The sequence below is a fragment of the Anser cygnoides genome, chromosome 1 (genome assembly GCF_040182565.1).
Source record: "Anser cygnoides isolate HZ-2024a breed goose chromosome 1, Taihu_goose_T2T_genome, whole genome shotgun sequence".
Classification (NCBI taxonomy): Eukaryota; Metazoa; Chordata; class Aves; order Anseriformes; family Anatidae; genus Anser; species Anser cygnoides.
In genome coordinates, this window is record NC_089873.1 from 59,822,120 (window position 1) to 59,841,806 (window position 19,687).

Genomic DNA, 19,687 nt, shown 5'->3' on the forward strand with positions numbered 1-19,687 from the left:
TGCTGCTATTTTTAATCTCTATGTGTAATTATAAAGTATGGGCAATGATGTCCTACTCTTAAAGTTGTGTGCTATTATCAGTGATTTAAAGCATCAAGAACACATTGCCAAATTTTCACTGTGCAGGTTTAGTTTTTCCATATTTGCTGTATGCCTCAGGCAGAGTCTTTTTAATAGTTGAAGCAGCAACAGTGATGCTGATTCCGAGAGCAATGTCAAGGAAAACAACTTCACTTGGCTAATGCAGAAAGATTTAGACTGTTTCCTTGAGAAGCTCTGGTGTTCTCTGGGAGCACTGAGTAGATCTCTAGCAGGATCTATGCTTCTATCCAGTATTTGCCTTTGCTAGAGCCCTTGAATTTGACAAGTTTATAACTAAAAAAAACCCTCCAGTCCATGCTTAGAGAACGATCAGTCAGCTACATTCTTGGAAAGCTCCATGGACCCGAAAAGCCCCCTCCTTTCCCACCGCCCGTACATCCCTCTGAGCCTCCCCATGGCTGCCTGCCCAGGCAGAGCTGTGGTGGTGTGGGGCTGGAAGCCTGGGTACGGGCGACATGTTCAGGTGGTCTCCTGTTACAGCTGTGAGACACAGCGGAGGCTCCAGGTGCTTCACAGCCACACAGGCAATGCAGGAAGTTACAGAGCTTCAGTACAGATCAGTCACTGGTCCTCTTCACCAGCTGAGACCTGGTAACTCCCTGAATTGCCTTCCTCCCTTTCACTGCAAGTCACCCATATGCACAGCATTTCTTGTAGTCACATGTGCCTGACATCTACACATTACTATTTAGTGCTGAATTAATAAAATTTCTCTTTTCAACATGGGCCGTCAAAGTTAATCTCTCTATTTGATACCGTAAGTTTCTTTTCTTCATTCCAAACTTAGAAAGGTGGGCTAACTGCCTAAAGAAAAGCATGCCCTGATGAAAACAGCAGGAGTAGGGAGAAGCCATGTCCAACAGGTGGCAAAGAAGCAAATCACAAGAGGATGAAGAGGGTAGATGAAAGCCTGAAGGCAAAGTTCAGAAATAGAGGTAGAGACTACTGATGGCTTTTGAGCATGGCAAGGCGAAGTTTAGACACTGGCATAGGAAATGAGGTGCCACAGTACTGGACAGTTTATTAACTTTTGCATGCTTCTCCTTAGATGCTTAGCAAATAAGTGTTCCTCAAAATGTATTGGAATAGCTCACTCGAACTCAGAATCTGATCTTTTTGTCAGTTAGGCTGAAAGCTGGTCCTCCAGCTTCTAGTTTTAGTTACAGGGAAGCTTGCTGTTGCACTCACTGTCAGTTCGAACAAGTGAAAATACAGGCTCTGTATAGCAAAGCGTTTAAGCATGTAAAAAATTAAATGCAAGCCAGTTTACTCTGGGTTTAGCTTTAACCCTACGCATAGACTTAAAGGCTTTTGTCAGGTCCCATGTACAATGTCTGAGTCCTTTGCTCTGCCAAAAAAAAAAATATCTGCTGAATTACATTGATTTTTTTCCCTCCACTCCAACATAAATTTTGAATGTAGCCAGTGTTTCTAGTTTTTGTCAGCTTACTTTACACAGGTACATGTCTGATTTATAGCACAGCCACTCAGCAGCACGACTGTCATTCAGGATTTGGCAGAAACAGCCCTCTATTATCTGATAGTAGTTTGGTTTCTCAAGAGCAGGCTGTGGACACAAACAAGAGATGTAGCGCTCAGAATCATTCCCGAAGCATCCTTCAGGAAGGGAGGGGAGGTTATCCAAGTCCCCATGCTGCTGTACTCATATAAATGCTCCCTCTTTTGTTGCTGCTGGACTCCAAAGAATAAAACCAAAACACAAAGCAGAGGCGGCACCACTGAGCGAATGCCACAGTGTTCCCTTAATCCATGTGGATCAAAAACATGAATGTTTTGATTCTGTAAAGAATCTTCCTCAGCATGCTGGATTAATCACATGGATTAATAAAACACTGTTGCACTCGCTCAGTGGTGCCTCCTCCGCTTTGTATTTTCTTTTATTATTCTTTGGAGCCCTGAAGGAACAAAAGAAGGAGCATTTATAAGAGTGGCATAGGCACTGGGAATTTTATAAACCTCTCCCTGTATAAGGTATGCTGCTTGTATTTTTCCCCATGGATCGTACACTGCAGATTTGTCTGTGTCCTAAACCCTGTGCTAGTGTTCCTCTCTGCCTGAGACGTATCCAGTTTAAAACCCAGGCTTTTTTCTTTCGTTGTGTTTCTATGCAAAAAAAGTGAGTCTAATGGCACATGTGGAATGCTCTCACTTGGCTTCTTTTGTGGAGCAAACACTTTTGTGTATCATTTCAGTGGCTGGCTGGAAACTGGAGCAGGGGCCAGCTTCAGAGAAAGCCTTCGCTAACGGCTTTCATATGCAGGAGTGATTTGGGAAGTACAGACTCACACTTTTCATTAAAATACACTCACATGCAAAAATATATGCTAACGTTAACTCTGTGAAGCCATGTGTTAAGCTGCCAGTGTCCAGCATCCGACTGTCCAGTTCCCTCTCTGTTCACTGGTTCCAGCTCTCTGTATTTTTTACAACATCTGCTTTCAAAAATCATCCTATTTTTTGGCTTGTAAATGTGAGGCTGACCACTTCCTCTGCTGTAGGCCCTGTAGAATGTAGATGCCACGACAAATCAGTCCAGCATAGAAATTTTCTCAAACAGTAAGTTTCTATACCTGTACAGCGATGGACATTTTCTCACATGGCCAGAAGAACGTCTTTCTCATTATATTCCTTCTTGTTTCTCCAGCTTCCTAAATTCTTTCCATTCCTACCTTCCTACCCATGCCTCTGCCCTGGCACACTATTTGCAGTGTCCTATCTGTGCATGCGTTACTACAGTGCTCGATGACTCTCAGTTTGTACCCAGGGCTTACAAAATGCTCCAGGGTTCATGCCCACTGACTTCAGTCATCCAGTGTCCCCTAACCTTCATGGGGTACAGCTCTTCAGACTCCTTTCCTCTCTGTGCCTCCGTTTACTTCCTTTAAGTCCAACTTACTTCCCCTCTGCCAGAGATTCATAATTGATTGACTGACTGTAGCATTACACTACCATTTTCTTTTTCTTTTCAGATGCTGCTCTGAAAACAAGTCTCTTTTACACTGATAAGGCCAATTTCAAGCACCAGACATCCTGCAGTGAGCTCCTACTTTACTTTCATAGCGTATCTGCTTTGCCCAGGATTCCCCTTTTTGTAGCCTTCTTTATTCTTTGCATTTTAGAAATTCTGAAGTGAATCAAGTTGAACAATTGATCTGTACTACTTAACATTTGGTTTTTTATCATGTATCACAGAAATTGTGGCACTTTGTTCTTCAATTTCTTTGTGTGAGCTCCTTCTTTTGCTATCATGTTTTGCATCCAATAGTGTTAAAATATTGTTTGAGAGTATTACCTGTCAGTGGTAAGTGATTCCAAGGTTGGGCATCTTAATTTTCCATATAAAAAGAAATTCTGAAAACAAAAAAAGGTAATTACATGGGAAGAATCACCCAATAAACAGAATTTTAAATATATAAGGTATAAGTTCTTTCACTCTGCGGTAGTTGCCATTCATTAATGATGAATATAGAAACATATTCCCCTACAGACTGGTGTCACCGGAGTGTCCACTATAAAGTTTCTTGCATGTTTCTTTGATCTCTTAGGTGCTGGCCAAAGTCCTGTGCTGAAAAGAGTGCAATATCCTTGATGAAATGGTAAGCCTGTTGGTATATGTGATATGTGGCAAGGGAATCACAGATAATATGTGAATGTGTATTACTACTGCCAACATGAACAACAGCTGTAGAGTTACAGTTGCCTAGAGTTGAAGCAATGACTGGTACTGAAAACATCTATCTGTTACCCTGTAGTGCTTCCTTGTCTAAGCATGTTTCTGATCCACCGAGGTGAAAGAAAAGACTTCCTTCCTTCCAGTGTTTTCATGATAAATGAAATGTGTAGATTCCTTTCTATTGCTAGATGAGAAGCATTAGACTTCATATGTTTTGAGCTTATTAAGGCTTTAGAGAACACCTGATGTGACATTCTCCTAAGCAACTAGAGAATTATAGTGTATCATGCCCTAGGATAGGCTAGGTGCAAAACTGACTACATAACTATTCACCAGGCAAACATCTACAATTTGCAGTGGCTGAGATGATGACTTAAAATTGTGGCTTACCCTGCCAGACAGAGGACAGAGCCTATCTGTTCTGCTCAGCTCTGATCGCTGGGGTGTTTTGGGTACCAGGCCACAGGAAAGATGTGCTATCCATTTTGGAGTGGAAAGGGTGATAAGAGTCTTTGCAAATCAGGGAAGAATCTTCAAGAATATGAAAGGCTGTTGCAAGGAAGAAGGCAGTAATTTTTTCTCCCTGCCCATGACTATTCTCAGAATAGCTTCAAGAGAAATCTGTCAAGAGTAGGACCATACAGCTGATTTTGCTTGGAGTGGGAGGTGGAGTAAATGATATCTGACCTCCGGTGATCTCAAACAGATGCATTTCGAAGTGATTCTCTAGATACTCCCTTCTCATTTCCCAACAATAAGGAAGTAAGAGGCACTTTGCCTTTCAGCAGGCCAACCCAAAGTTTAATGTTTTGGAGAACTGGGACTTCTTTTAAGACCTGAAAACCTGGGGTCCAAATAAAGCTTTATTTTTTATTTTTTTAACCACAAACTCTCCCAGGTTAGGTTCTAACTTTGTATTTCTGTGTCTGACTGGAGGCATGTTTCACAGCGTTTGGGTGTTTACCAGTTAGACAGTTAGTTCATGTAAAGAACGTGAAAAGAATTTATTGTAGCACATCAAAGGCAATTTTGGGTGGGCTGACAGGAGTGGTGAGACAATTTTTTCTCCTTTTTTTTTTATTATTTTAATTTTTAAATACTAATTTGACACACCACTGTAGCTGAAAGGGACAATAGCAAAATCATTGCCATCGTGCATTCTTGCAATGTTTTTCTTTGGTCTTGTTGTCTGAAGTTAAAAGTCAATATGCTCAGTCACAGAAGGAAAAACAACACTAGATTTAGGTTGTTCTCATCTCCTAAACTTGAAAAGACAGTTTAAGCTAGTACTACAGTCTTCCAAGTGATTTCCTTGGTGTCAGACATATACATATTACCTTCTGAATTTTAATTTTTTTGTTTGTTTGTTTGTTTGTGTGTGTGTACTGTAGGACTTTGCTGGCTGGTGCAGAGCAGTTAGTCTGAAGGTTATTTGTGCATTTTTAGAGTATGCATGCTGTACAGTCTCTAGGCATTGATTAGAATCATAGTTTGCTCTGGCTATCCTGATTCCTTATAAATGAAGGGAAAAAGTGTATGTGCTTTTCACTCTTAAGTACCGCCTTCAGTGCCCCTTGCTCTCAGTGTTAGATATCTACCTTAGAAGCAGGGCTACATGTTTCTCCCCATTGACCCTAGATGACTGCCTTGTCCTTCATCATTAGATGAGTCCCAAAATTACAGAGAGGTAACAATGACTCTTGCAAGTTATAGGAAGATTTGGGTGTCTGGTTAGAGCTGGATTAAAACTATCACAGATTGGGATATGGAAAAAAAGAGAAGGAGGGAGAGGGGAGCAAAGACCCTTAACCCAAATCATAGATGAGTGTTCCTTTTACAAAAAAGAGTCCTCACACCCTCTGTAATACATGCCAAAAAGTGAACAATTGAGTGTACTGTAAATGGCCTCTTTTACTGGAGCAGTGATTATATCCAGTGTAATAGTGAGTACTGGATAAGCTAATTGATAGAACCTCGAAAGAAAGGGAAGAGTGTGATTTTGCTGGGACTTTGTTCTGAGACAATGTGTGTTACAGGAGCAAAGAACCAACCCATCCTCTTGAAGGCATATAGCAAGATCATACTGACATACTGATAATGCCAGTTCTGGTTACTGAGAATTGCAGCCTGTGTCCTTCTGCTCAGCATTTGAGACTGTCTTTGTTCGTATAACTTCTTGTGATGAACTTGTCTGTGAATTTCTTCCAGCATTAAGCAGTTTTTTGTATTTCTGAGAACCAACCCAACAGCGTGCAGGATGAGGAGCATGGTGAAAAACTAATGCAATATGCCTTTCCTTCACTGGAAGGCATAACAATAGTACTTAACTAATTAAATTGTGAAATTAAGCAACCACAACAGGCACCTTGTGGAAATCTTGAAAATCATATTAAGAGGATATCTTATGTGAAGAGCATGTGATACTGTCCATATGATAAAAATAATAATAATCTGATGCATTTTTTCAAGACATATTCAGAACAGACGTTCAAGCATCCAGTATCCATCATCAGTGATTCATGTAGTCCTGAGGTGACAACAAGGAATGAATAGGAGGGGTTTTCTGAATCCCCAATTCAGGAATTTTTAAGTGCTTTTAAGAATGTGTTGAGTTGCATTCTCTTCCAGGAGTGTATTTGAATGGGATTTAATCCTATTCTCAAACCCTTTTTCTGAAAGTGGTTGTCTTCTGGAATCAACTTTCATTTCCATTTGTGGTCCAGTGACAGCCCCCACCTGGATTTGAAATGAGGTCACTGGACCTGAAAGGTGGGGGTAAAGGTATCTAAGTAGCTTTCATGGAGACTTACTCTGTTGCCTATAGCTACTTTCATCTTAAATAAGGAAGTGTGGCATGTTTGTATTCACAAATCCCATTGTGCAATGCTCTGTCTCAATTGGGGCTGTCTGTGTCTCCATACTAAGTCTGAGGGCAGCTGCAATTTCCTCCATTTCATGCAAATTAGCTTCAGCCTTAAAGCTCCTGGCAAGGCGCCAGCACAGCCCTCTTTGGCAAAATTTGGATTCATCTGGGCAAAGGTATTAGCCCTTTTGCTTCAAAGCCTTTATTTTGGGACATATTTCAGTATTTTAAAGACAAATACTTAGGAAAACCTGCATTTTTTAAAGAGATGCATTCTTTAACTGCTAGAATATTCCTAAAGATAGGTAAATAAACTACAAAAAATTAAAAGAATGGTATACGTTCACGTTGCTTATCTTGAACACTACTATAAATGCCACTGCACCAGTGCCATTAAAATGCATGTCAGGAATTTTCCTTGGCTGCCTCTATGCAGCCTTTTAAGATCATTCAACTACATAATGACTTTTAAAGATATTCTTTTTGAAATGGAAGGATTTTTTTTTTTCACGGTCTAACTGAAAAAGGTATTCCACAGATTTTCAATGCAGGTTTTAAAGATATCTTAATTCCATCCCCCTGAGTTTTGGAAAACAATTAAACTTTTTAGATTACAGAGTGAGTTTGTGTTTTTTGTGGCTCCTATAGTTATTCTGTGAATATTTTAAACTTTAACTTCATTATAAATACTCTGTTTTGTGTTTTATTCTGGGTATGTGGTATTCATTTTAAAGTCAGATTTGATCCCCTCCTCCCCTGCCTCCCCACCTGTAAATACAGTAAAAATAGTTAATTCTTCCTTCTATTCTTCTCACAAGGATCACATTCCTAGATTTCCTAGGCACCAATTATTTAAATTCTATTTGTACCTGAAGAGTGGCAATACAACAGCATCAGATATTCCACATTCATGCTGTTACATTGATTTTGGATTTAATTGGTTAGCAAATAAGATTTTTCTTTTCCAGATATCCCTGTCATGTAGTTTCTTGGCTTCTTAGAATCAAGATGTGGTCCTCCTGTATAGATTGTCATTAACAAAAGCAAAGACCTTGCAGAAGAAAATTAGAGCTGTGGTTCCACTTGTACAGACATTTTACCTGATATGCTAATTTCTGTAAACCTTCTAAAGCACTATGGAGTTCCACAGGTATTACCAAAATAACTGTCTCAAAACAGTGCAATTTCAGAGTTGTCACTGAAATTGCTGACTTTTCTCTTTCTTATTACTGTTGACATGCAAGATGATAAGATTCCTGGTTGTTTGTAGCATCTGAAGTGTTTTCAAAGGCTGGTATTTAGAAAAATGTCACTATATTTGCGCTATAGTAACTGGAGGCACTTTGCAAGCGACTGGCCCCTTATTCTTGTAGTTATTGAGCCAGCATTCGTAACAGCTCCTGATTTTTCGGCCGTCTATTGTTGTGTGCACTTATATGTGCTCTTATCTCTCTAAGATAAAACATGGCAATGATTTCAGTTTCTCTTTAAGAGCTTTCTGTGGCCTTCTCCAGGCCTCTGTAGTTTCACACAGTGCCCTATCAGCACTGGAGAGCCCTCTGTGCGCATAGGGGTGAAGGCATCTAATCTGCCATGTAATTTTCCAGGGTAATAAGAAAAAATAAAATATATATAAATAGATATTCATTCATCAGGAGTAGGATTGAAAATCTGAGAGTCATACAGGATTGTTGATTTGTTCAGTTAAATACGGTTAGCTTTTGTAGCTGCTGTAGTTGGTCTCCTGGTCTGATGTTGTAGGTTGTTCAAATTTTAGAAAAAATTCTATGATAGTTGGCAGCTAGTACAGTCTGTTGTTTTACGTGTGCTGGAAAACTGGCTATGTCACGAAGTGAAGGGATAAACCTACCAGCTTGCTAGAGACACTAAAATATCCATTGTGAAAAGTCACAGCCCTCAAACGTGACAGCCACAAAGTGATGAATGCCTCTCCTTGAACAATTTAGAAAATGCTAAAAACTTTGTGTTGTTAAAAAATGTTATAACTCTGGGACGAATAGTTTTGCATGAAGAAGGGAAGAGTTTGATTTGAAATACTATCTCAACCACTGTCAAAGGTGGTAGATCATAAACTCCTTTTAGTTTTACCTTCTTGCAGTCATAACCTGTGTTTTAAAATTGAAATTTATTTACCAGGCAAGCAATTTTACAGGGAATTAGGTACTGGTTTGAGTGCAAATTATATCAATTTGATCACAAAGAAGGATAATTTCATTTAGATAATATACAAAAGATCTCAGAGTTTGGAATAACAGAGAATAACGGTTGACATTTTCCCTCTGTGCTTTGTATAGGTAAAAGTCCTACTAATGTAAACAATAGAATAACTGTCTAAAGCTTTGGCCAAATATGTTGTTATTAGGCATGTCTATTAGCACTGCTCACCTTTCTTACGAATGCTGTTAATTGCAATAACACACCTTGTCTCTTAGCTAATTACTGATTGGGGTGGATTTCCAGGATATTTTGTCTGTTATTTTAATGCAGAATATTTCTCTGATGAAGCACAGCTGAGATTGTGGTGGAAGCAGCTTGAAGGCAGATAAACACAGAGGACAGGAATGCCTTAAACTGGGTTTGTCTGTTAGATTCTGAGTCATGAAACAGTACCCTGGAGTTATCAGTCTTCATCTCAAACTTGGCCTGGAAACTGGACCAGAGCTTCAGATCCGAGTCCTGGCACTTCACCTCTTGCTGTGTGGACATAATTCTTGTCTGTGTTCTCTGTATGTCATTACCACCCATTAATCAAAATTGAAATACTTTTCCCAGAAGGTTTGAGTCACTGAACAGCGTTCAAAACACTCAAAAGATCTACTGAAAGAAACTGGCCATACATAAAATATGTGAGTGTTTTCTATGTCGAGGTGCTACCAAGGAACTTGAGGGATCAGTGAATCACCTTTATAATTCTGCAGCCCTCTCTCCCACAAACTTAAAACTCCTGCAGGTAGTGAAGGGAAGAAAAAAAAAAAAGACAGGGAACAGGTGCCCTAGTCTGGGCAGATGAAATCCACTTTTCCATAGCCATACCATTATCTGAATTAAACAGTGTGACTCCTGCTTGATCAACAAGATTTAGTGGAACATCTAGATGATGATTTCTCTATTCAACACTCACACAAATTAAATGGAACAATCGGTTCCTGGGACTGCACCAAAAGGAGCTAAATTTGCAACTGCTATCATTTCATAAGAAAGTAAGAAAAAACGAAACCGTTGATGCTGCCTGTGCACATTGTCTGTGTCCAAGGTTTGGGTTAGTCCTGGGAAAAAAACTGCCTGCCTAGTGCTGAACACATGGTAAAATGACAAGTGCCGATAGAGATTTCAAGACCTGCCGGCTAGTCAGATCCAGAAAGTGCATTCAGACCTGTGCACAGCTAGCTTTTGTGCTCTGATTGACTTCTGTGGTCCAGCTGGACTATGAGATGCAGTGAGGTTGAACAACTTGCCTGCGGTTTGACAGGTTCTGAACAGGGATCAGGCTGTGCACCTGGGTTTGCTCTGTGCCTTTCACCACTGAATGAGGTTTCTGTGAATGAAACAGAGGTGTCTCAGCTGCTTGTTCTATCTCCTATCTTCTGAACAGTAGTTGTTGCCTGTTGTTACTAGAATTGTGATGCATATTACAGTGTGCATTTCTGTGCTATACAAAATGCATAGGCCGGAATTGCAACTGTTTTCAACAGCAGTAGTTAATTACCTACAGGTCTGTTTGTAAATCGTTGCTTTTATTTTAAAACAGCTTTGGTGTGCACTGGGGAATTCATTTATGGCAGAAAATAGCCAGAACCATCAGCTTTCCTGAATGTGATCACCAGTTCAGGATGTCTGCACAACATGGGGATGTTTCATCCTATAGAGGAATGCAGGTGAGATCTCTTTTTAATTAGAGAGCTAGAAAAAAGAAAAAAAAAACACTTCAGGGAGCAAAATGTGCTTAGAGGCCTTAGCTGAGCTTTTAAGTTCATTTGATGGAAGCATCAGACATATTTACCAGCCTAGGTCCTTGGAGGTGAGTGTTTGCACAGAGGTCTGGGACCGACTCCTTGAGGAGCTTGTACAGTGTGGGTATTCAGTATAAATTCATATGCATCAAGCACTCAGACAAAGAGAAATGAGGAGGAACCTACATTCTGGCTATGTACACAATGTACCTCGATTGCCTGAGAACAGAAGAAATCTGTCTGAGAGCTCTAAATTGGCAATCCTTTATGTGGGTTCAATTCATCATTTTAAGAAAGAGAGTAGTAAGATGAGAAGAGCATGATGTTTTTTTGCAAAGTTGTTTTAGTGTTTGAGATATTTGGTTGAATCGTACATTTTAGCCATGACTTGATGTCCATCACTCAGTGCCTTACAAGTCATCGGGATTCTTGTGGTGAATGCAGCTTGCTGCCAGAAAATCTCAACTTTTGTTAATGTATAGGCATTCATCATCTGCTGTTCATTAACACACATATTGCTAATGCCTGGCAATAGAGCGAACATTTTTCTGGAGTGGGGTCGAAAAACTAATTATTCACCATATGGTGGCCAGCTCAGCAACAATTGCTGAAGCCATGGAAGCAAAAGGAAGTTGGCTGGTTGATTTCTTTGGGCAGTTTGCACAGTGATGACTCTCTTGACACATGCCATTCATGTGGCCGCTGAATAACAGATGGGCTAAGGCTGGGAACTGTGGAAAAATCATGGCAGAGATCTGGTGGCAGCCTCTGTCTTTTTATCCTTCAGAATGACTTTGGGTCACGTGGGCTGTGAAAATAACAAGTAGGGGATTGTGCTCTGAGGATTTCCCTGCTTCTTTCATAAAGCCAGAGCGTAATTTTGACTGCCTTTTCGTATTTTGTTTATTAAAGGGATCAGGGTTTTAGATGAAAGAGATTACTTGGTTTGTGGTAAGGGGGCTGTGCTATGCCCATGACACTCGGCTCATTGTTAGCAGGAAAAATGCTGGCAGTTTGATAAGGGATAAGAAAATGGAGGGGTTTTAAATTAAAATTTAAATTACTCCTTATTTGTTCTTTTCTCATTTGTAAATCTCACATAGGCAAGTTAAGATAAGAGCTGTTTTAGTTTCAGAATACTCAAATCTGAAATGAGTTAGTTTTTTTTCCAGAGGAGCTTAGTAAGGGAGGGTAAGATTAATTTGAGCATGCTGCCTTTGCAACTTGTATGCTTTCTGGATTTCATATCATTCTGATGGTGCCTGAATGGGGATGGCAGTGAAAATTTCCAAGCAGAGATTTGCTGAGCTTTAGCATCATTCAAAATTAAATCAGGTTGGTCTGAGCTATCTGCAAATTAAATTTTAACTGATGATAGTAAATTGTGGCATTTCAGAATCCTCTCATGTCTCTTCTCTCAAGAGTAAGGAGAAGTAGACAAGCAGCAAAAGTGTTGCTGGATCCTCTCTGAAGCTGTGCAGCATTCCCAAGAGGGTGCTGGTCAGGCTGGGCATAGAGTGTAAAAGGAGAGGTGAAATGAAAGTATGGCTGTGCACCAAGTTGCCCCACATGAGGGAAAGTTTGCATGTGAACCTATCATTTGTGGCTTGGGTCCACCTTGTCCAAAACAAAAGACAAAGCTTCTTATGCCAAGTGTGGTATTTGAGGTCTTAATTCAAGATTCACGTTAAGTAAACATTTCTTACTGTCATATTTTATCTAAGCATACACAGGACCCTCCCGCCCCTGTTAATCTGTAACACAGCAAAATTTAAGCCATATTCTACAATTGACTATTTTTAGGATTTCTTTTTACGAGTAAATGGGTGCATGTGGCTTACCGTTGTGGCATTCCTGTTGGCTGTTCTCAAGTAACTCTGCTATTTCTGTATCTGAATGCCACACAGACAGCATCGTGATGCTGAACAGACCATTGGGTAAGCACCACGTCTTTGTGTCCTCACATCAGCTCTCATACAAACTCTGCTTTCCCTTCTGCTTTGCAACCAGCCTGTTGATTCCAGAAGCAGTGGTGGTTGGAGGGACCCCTCTGCAGGCTGATCTTCATTGCGTCAGTGCAAGTACACAGGAGGGAATGAACAACAACAAAAAATTGAAAGCAAAAAGTCTTCTTGTTCCACCCACTCCTCTGTATTTTCTCCTGTAGCGTGCTGAAAATGTTTTTATCTTGGATTCTCCTGTTAGTATTTACCACAGGCCAAGGATAGATAACACTAATTTTCATTACAGCATTTTGACTGCTGAAAGGTTATTCATCTAGTGATCCATGCCATCACCAGGTCATGCAGCATCCCAGAAAAGTGCTGGTTTGTCTGCCCATGCTGGCAGCACAGCCCTCCCCTCCCTGGCAGCCCTCCCACGATGTGGGCTTCTGCTGCCCTTTTGAGCCATCCCTGCACTGGGTTGCACAGCACCAAGAGCTGGTTGCTAATAGGTAGTGAGTACACGGCTGCATCTGGAGCTCTGGTTTCTACCTCTATGTTTTTGCAAAAGAGTTATATCTTAAACATCCACTTCTTCCACAAAAGGTATAAAAGTATTTGATACTTTCCCATAAGCTATGTCTTCTGGAGAAGGAATAAACAAAGTGTGTTTTATTTGATGAACTTCCTCATCTTTTTTTTTTTTTTTTTTTTTTTCCCCCCATGGCACTAGTCTCAGAAAGCACTATGTGGGGACATGCTGCAGTTCCCTCACCCCTGTTGTGCATGATCTGTGTCTCCAGGCTCTTGTGTCCTCCTTGGTCCGTGATGGCTCCTTTGCTCAGCCGGTGTGTGCCCCCTCTTCCCTTGGTAGTTTTCCTATCCACATTAAAGGGAGGGATACTTCTGTTTTTAGCAAGAAGTGATTCCAGCATTTCTGGGTCTTAGTGCACCAATGCTAGTGTGTTAGAGAGCTGGATTTTTCATATCACTGCTTCTCTTTAGCTTTTGGAGTCTTCTTTGTACCCCAGGCACCTAACTACTGACCCTGCATGTATGTTCCACCTTCTCATCTGAGCTTGCAGAGCTCTCTGCTCACCTGGCTGGAAAAAGCCCCTCAGATTTTGCATAGAGATTTGCAAGGTATTCTTGTGGTTGCAGTCTGATAGCTAATTGTCTCTTTTCCCATGGGAAAAATCCAGAAGAGGTTAAATATTTATTAGGAAAATTCAGCAAAATTCCTAAGACCTCATTTGAGGTGTAAAGGGATTTGAAGAGTGACAAAGATGGTGTGAAAGTATGTTCTCATACACACAAACCCACATTATATAGATACATTCGAATCACATATACGCATAAACATGCATTATATATACATGTATACTTCTATGCCATTTTCCATCCATAAGTATATATGTATATAACCGTATATTTAATAGAAAAATCATTTATTTTAAAAGTAAAAGGTGCATATTAACAATATTGGGTCACAGAGAACAAAGCCAAAACCTTAATGTAAGAGTGGTCCTTTTTCACATTGAAAAGCCACATTCTGTCCTGAGACAATGATGGAAAAACATTGCAATCCAGTTTCTTCATAAAGTGCTTCTAATCCAAATTATGATTTTGTTGTGATTTCACCACACACAATAATCTTCTCTTTGACTGTTGTTAGACACTTATCAGTATATTATCAGTATGTGTTTTTATTTTTACAGTGCAACTAGGGAACTGGAATCTGTATTCTTCCCCTGCTTATGAAACACATTAAACATGGAAGGTAATCTTCTAGACTTAAAAAAATAAATAAATTGGTATGAAGTAAGTAAAAGCCCAGCTATCTGCATTGGGATGAATATCCCAGTCTATATTCCAATTACAGAATACATTAATTCTCCATGTTAATAGCTAATGAGAGTTCAAATGACCCTATTTTTATTTTTTTAAAATCATTTGGAATATCACGCATTGTGGGAAACATCATAGGACTAAATACGTTGACTGTTTCAGTTGAAGTACTTCAGAAGATTGAAATTTGGCAGAAATGTTTTTCAAATCAGAATTTGCTGTTATTTTCTCAGGTTCCTTCAAAAATGGAGATGAGGTGTACAACAACTCCTTGTGTAAAAACTAATCCATTGCTATGCTTTGGTAGTTGTGATGCTCACTGAGCAGTTTTGTTTTTATTTGATTCACAATAAGCTTATCAAAGTGTTCAGGCTTTAAAAACAGATGTTAGATGAGCATATTATTATTATTTTTTTATGAATGAAGATGCTTTGTAGGAAAAAGTTGTTTAATTTCATATATTGAGCTAAGTATCAGCTGAATTCAAACAGTATTCAAATCAGTATTCAAACACTGAAGTACAGGATTTGACGCTAGTTTTTGTTTAACTCCCCCTTATATGACCAGCAGGAGAAGAACTTTGAAGCCCTAGATATAATGAAAAGCTTTGTTTTGTGTCAAGACCCAATATCTGCCATGACCTTCATCTAAGGATTTGGTGAATGCTTGCCTGGGAAAAAGCTCAATAAATTGCTATAAATTATGGGTGCAGAGCAATACAGCCATTTCTGGCTAGGCTTTAGAGCCCAGAGTTTGGTACTTTATCCACTCTTCCTAAATCATAGAACAGCCCTATGCTGAGCTGAGGGATTCATCCATTTGGATAGGACATGCTGTTTATTCTGTTGCTAGGTTAAAATGCCTCTTACTTTAAGAACAGCTGAATCACTTTGCTCTCATCCTTGCTTAATACACATCTTATGTAGATTATATGAACCGAATTGGTTTAAATGAGAGATTAAGCAAGGGATATGTAGTGATTATATGTGCCTCTAAGCGTTAGGTTGTGTATTTGAAACTTTGCTGTATATTTTTGTAAGTCCATTCACATACTGAATATTAAAAACATTCCCAGTCAGAATATAGGGATTTTCCCAAGAATAACATCTTAAATGCTCCTTTAACTAGTTTTGTTTCCACTTTGTCAGCCTTATTTGCTGAATCGTCACAGAAGTTTATTGGATGTTTTTACAACTTTTGGCTTTGCTACCCATCTCCAGCATGCTGAAGCGGGCCCTTAACTCAGTGTAGTTTGGGAAATACTTCACTGTGATTCTCATGTCACACATTAGCAAGTTTCAGGACTGTGAACAACGAAAAGGGGGAAAAAAAAAAAGAGAAAGAGAGACTGGATATTTCTTTTTATACTTCCCTGTGCTTTATTTACACAATATATTTCCATCCTCCAGCAGCTGAGTTCAAGCAGATGGTTTAAATGGAAAACTAAGCAAGGAGTCTGCAACCCCATTTTTTGTGAATCTTAGCCTAGAGTCTAGTGTCCATTTCCTAGGAAGCAATTTAACCTAAATTTGATTTTAATTAGATTAGGAGGAAGACTAAACCTCCCTGTTGTTAGTTATAGTTCTCAGAAGAAAAGTGAAATTTGTCACAAAAGTAACACTAACCACTGAACCTGATGTTCAAAGTAGACCTCATGGTGTCTGGAAGCCCCGATGAAGCAAAGATCAGCTATGGTCATGCTGGTGCTGACTGATTTGTCTCACTGGCTTGTAAAGGCCTCCAGAGGTGAGGGCTCCACACCCCCCCAGGCAATGTATCCCATTGCACAAACCCTTCTTGCATGGGACTGTGTTCAATGGGTTTGCCACTGCACTTGAAAGCTGTTTAACTTTGAGCCCTGGAAGACTTTTGGGTTCCAGGCAGTGATGTCTGGCAGTCAGAGTTTTAAGCAAGTTGCTTCAGATGATCTGCTAATGGCTTGGCACAAAGGGATGTTTTTTTTGACACAAATAAGATTAATCCCATTACCATGCTGTCAATACTCCTGTGGCCTCATAAACCTGTGCTCATTCTAACGCCACAAAATGCTTTGCTTGTTATTTGATCTGGACACTGTTACACATATTTCATTCGACGTCTGTGTCAGACCCAGCTTTTTGTATCATCTGTCAAGTGTAACTAAGGAAGATCAATAGTAAACGGGTCTTGTGGTTTTCTTCTATTTGCCAGAGTGTGTGTAATGTTATTCCACTTACGATAATGTTCTCGGCCTTTTACGAAGGCTGTACGATGAATTCTCTATGGATATGAGACCAAGTTACACTGTATGTTTTCTTGGCAGTATGCTTCAATATGTCTTGGAGTTGGCAAAAACACAAGCAAAGTGACTGGTGAGCAGGTTGCTTTATGATAAGAGTAAGGGATGTCAGAAAAGAAGCCAGACACTCGTACTTTTTGCATGAGTCTAAGTCTATACGTATCTGCACAATTAAACAGAATAAATGCTTGCGGTAGGTTGGTTTTGTTTAGTGAGTAGGTAAACTTGCCAAACACATGAGGTGGTGGACACTGGGACTGACAACGTGACAGTGACAGAGATGACGAAAGTGAGGGCAATGACAAAAATGGGGATCTAGTAACGTGATATTTCTTAGTGGCTGAAGAGATCGTGGTACCTATATAGTGCAGCAGGATTGGAATACAAGTATTTGTGGTCTGTAGATCTTACATATAAAAATATTCAGTTTGGGTCTAACATAGTTTAGCCAAGAAATGTATTTTCTTTTTCCCATGTAGCTTTGGTCTAGTGCACGTTTATAACACTCTGTCCTGTAATTTTATGTGTGTAAATACACAAACATACAGACATTATTAAACTCCTGCTCAGAGCTTACTGATGCAGCTGTGTGATGTGATTGTACCTGCAAGACACTGTCTCGTCTGGTCACTTAGTGCAGATGACAGTTTTCCATAACCCCAAAACAGTTTCTGGAACCTACAGTTTACTATGGAAATCCTCATGAATCCTATTGTCTAAACTTATCTTTTTCTAGAGACTTGGTTTTGGAGGGAGAAAATATTTTTTCCATCCCAATAATGAAAACTTTAGTAAGTGTTTTTTTTTTTTTTTTTTTTTTTTTTTAAGTTCATTTGTTTAGGGGGGGAAATTGATCTCTGAAAAAAATTATAAAGTGAAATAATTTGTGTTGACAGCTGGGATGTGTTGATGCGGTGGCTCTTTTCTGTTGCTATCTAATTTTTGTTCTGAGAACGTTACACAAATTCAGGCACTCACTAGTTCAGCAAATAAGGTCCCACTGCCAAAGCAAATTCTAACTGTCAACATGTAATCAGTTCTGTGGCTCAAATAGGAAAGTGCCTTATGCCTACATTTAATTTCTGTGCACTTTTTTCTGCCAGGCTGCTCCGTCTTTGAACAAGTTCAGTTTTGCAGTCAATACAGGAGCTGACCTCGTCATTCTAATAATATTTTTCCTCTTTCAGCACATGAAAACATTTGTTGCGTGGGATGTTTGGGTTTGCGTTTGGGTTTTCATTAACACGACCTGAGTGGAAGCCAAATCCTCTCTCACGGCTGCGTGGGTGTGCTTTGACTGGCAGGCGGGTGTCAGCCCATGACGTGGGTGGGAGGTGCGGGTGGCAGGGAGGGAGCTGCTCTCTGGCAGCTCATCCCCACCCCATGTCCCCTGGGTGAGACGATGCATCCCAAGAGCAGGGAGCTGCCAAGGGGCCGCCTGAAGGAGCCTGAGCAGGTTCTGGGGTCGCTGAGGGCTCCAGGAGAAGCGGCGTGTGTCCTGCTGATGTATTCCAGTGGGGGTTTCAAACAGGACTTTTTCATCAACCTCTCACTAGTGTTTAACAAAGAGCAGTTTACACTGAAAAAATGTGAGAAATATTAGTGACCCCTGTGTTCTGCAACACAGAAATGTTTGTCTGATGTGCTTTTCCTCCCGGCTACTTCCTGTCATTAAAAAAGAAAGCCATCTTTTATTTTCTCGGGGGCCTCTCTTTTATTTTCTGTGGTGATATTTACTTAATTATTCCATATTCGTATAAAGGTAGAGGCCCCAGACAACATCAGGGCCCTTCAGAGCTCTGCACTGTGCAATCACACAGATGACATCGCTCTTCTATGCCGAAGAGCTTGGGATGATCTGTCACCAGAGGCGAAGAAAGATGTCAGTCACCGAACCAGCCTCTTGCTCCCAGAAGACACCCAAGGGAATAAGAAGAGCCACAATCAGGAACAACATGTCTGATGTGTGCTGGCTGCACCCAGTGTGTGCTGCAGCCTGCTACCACAAACAGCTTGTATGGCTGGGAGCAAACCAGAGTGTCTGTTAACCACACCTCCTGCATTGGTTTGAATTTACACTTTTGGAGACCCCTGATTTTGCCCCAGATTTATCTGTGCAAAACTGGCATCACCAGTAGAATTTTAAAGATTGACTGATTTTAATTTCTTTTTAAATGGTGAAGGAGATTGTATCAAGTATGTTACTCTTTAGTGCGGAGCTGCAAAACTGATTTTCACTGAACAGTCAGACAGCACTTTCAGACACTTAGCTGAAACACACTGGATGAACTAGATATAAGGTCTAGATGAAGTTGATGTACATTACCTGTACTTGGAGCCAGCCCTATGCCTGTGAGGGCACTTAACACGTGAGGTGGCAGGTAAAGGAACACAACTGCAACTTTTTATGTCCAGCACTGAGGGCACAGTGGGACAGAGGCAGACTGACTGCAGAGCTGCTATGCCCAGCCAAGCATGCTCAGAAGTGTTCTGCCAGACCGTCAGAGAGCTTGTGTTTTAGGAGTGGACCTTCAGAGTCAGCAGCTGAGTCCCACAGCTATGCTCATCACAGAGCTAGTGGGTGTATTTCTCGAAAATGTCTCGGGAAATGATTTCCCATTTTGTTCTGCTGTGACTTTTGCTGTTCTGTTTTGCCTTCTTGAGGAACATGGTGACATCCTTATCTTCGTATTGCAAGTATGGAGAAAAATCATCTTTCAAAGTAATCTTGCACTGGCACGCTGTACAAATTTCACTAGAAAATTCATTAATACTTGCCGAGAAAAGAAATTAATCTAGCTGAAAATCTTGGAACATGATTATTATGAACATATATAGGCTTAAAGGTGAGTTTTGTACTGCTTTTACTAAACCACAGACTTCAAGTTCTGATTAAGTTGTCTTTAAAGCTCTAGATTGAAGGTATTTAATGTTTTTCTTAGTTCTTATTCTTTTTGAGTACGCTGCATAAGCTACAGTATAGGTAGG

At 40.2% G+C, this 19,687-nt stretch overlaps 1 long non-coding RNA gene across 2 annotated transcripts in view; it reads left to right on the forward strand.

Annotated features, from left to right (window-relative positions):
- Window positions 1-19,687, forward strand: part of LOC136790878 (uncharacterized) — a 74,255-nt gene that overhangs the window by 25,859 nt on the left and 28,709 nt on the right. Inside the window, exon 3 of one of the 2 annotated variants that reach the window (XR_010831698.1) lies at window positions 3,669-3,719. The exons of the other annotated variant lie outside the window; for it this stretch is intronic. This is a non-coding gene — a long non-coding RNA (uncharacterized lncRNA). The remainder of the gene's footprint in view (window positions 1-3,668; window positions 3,720-19,687) is intronic. 2 annotated transcript variants of the gene reach the window in all.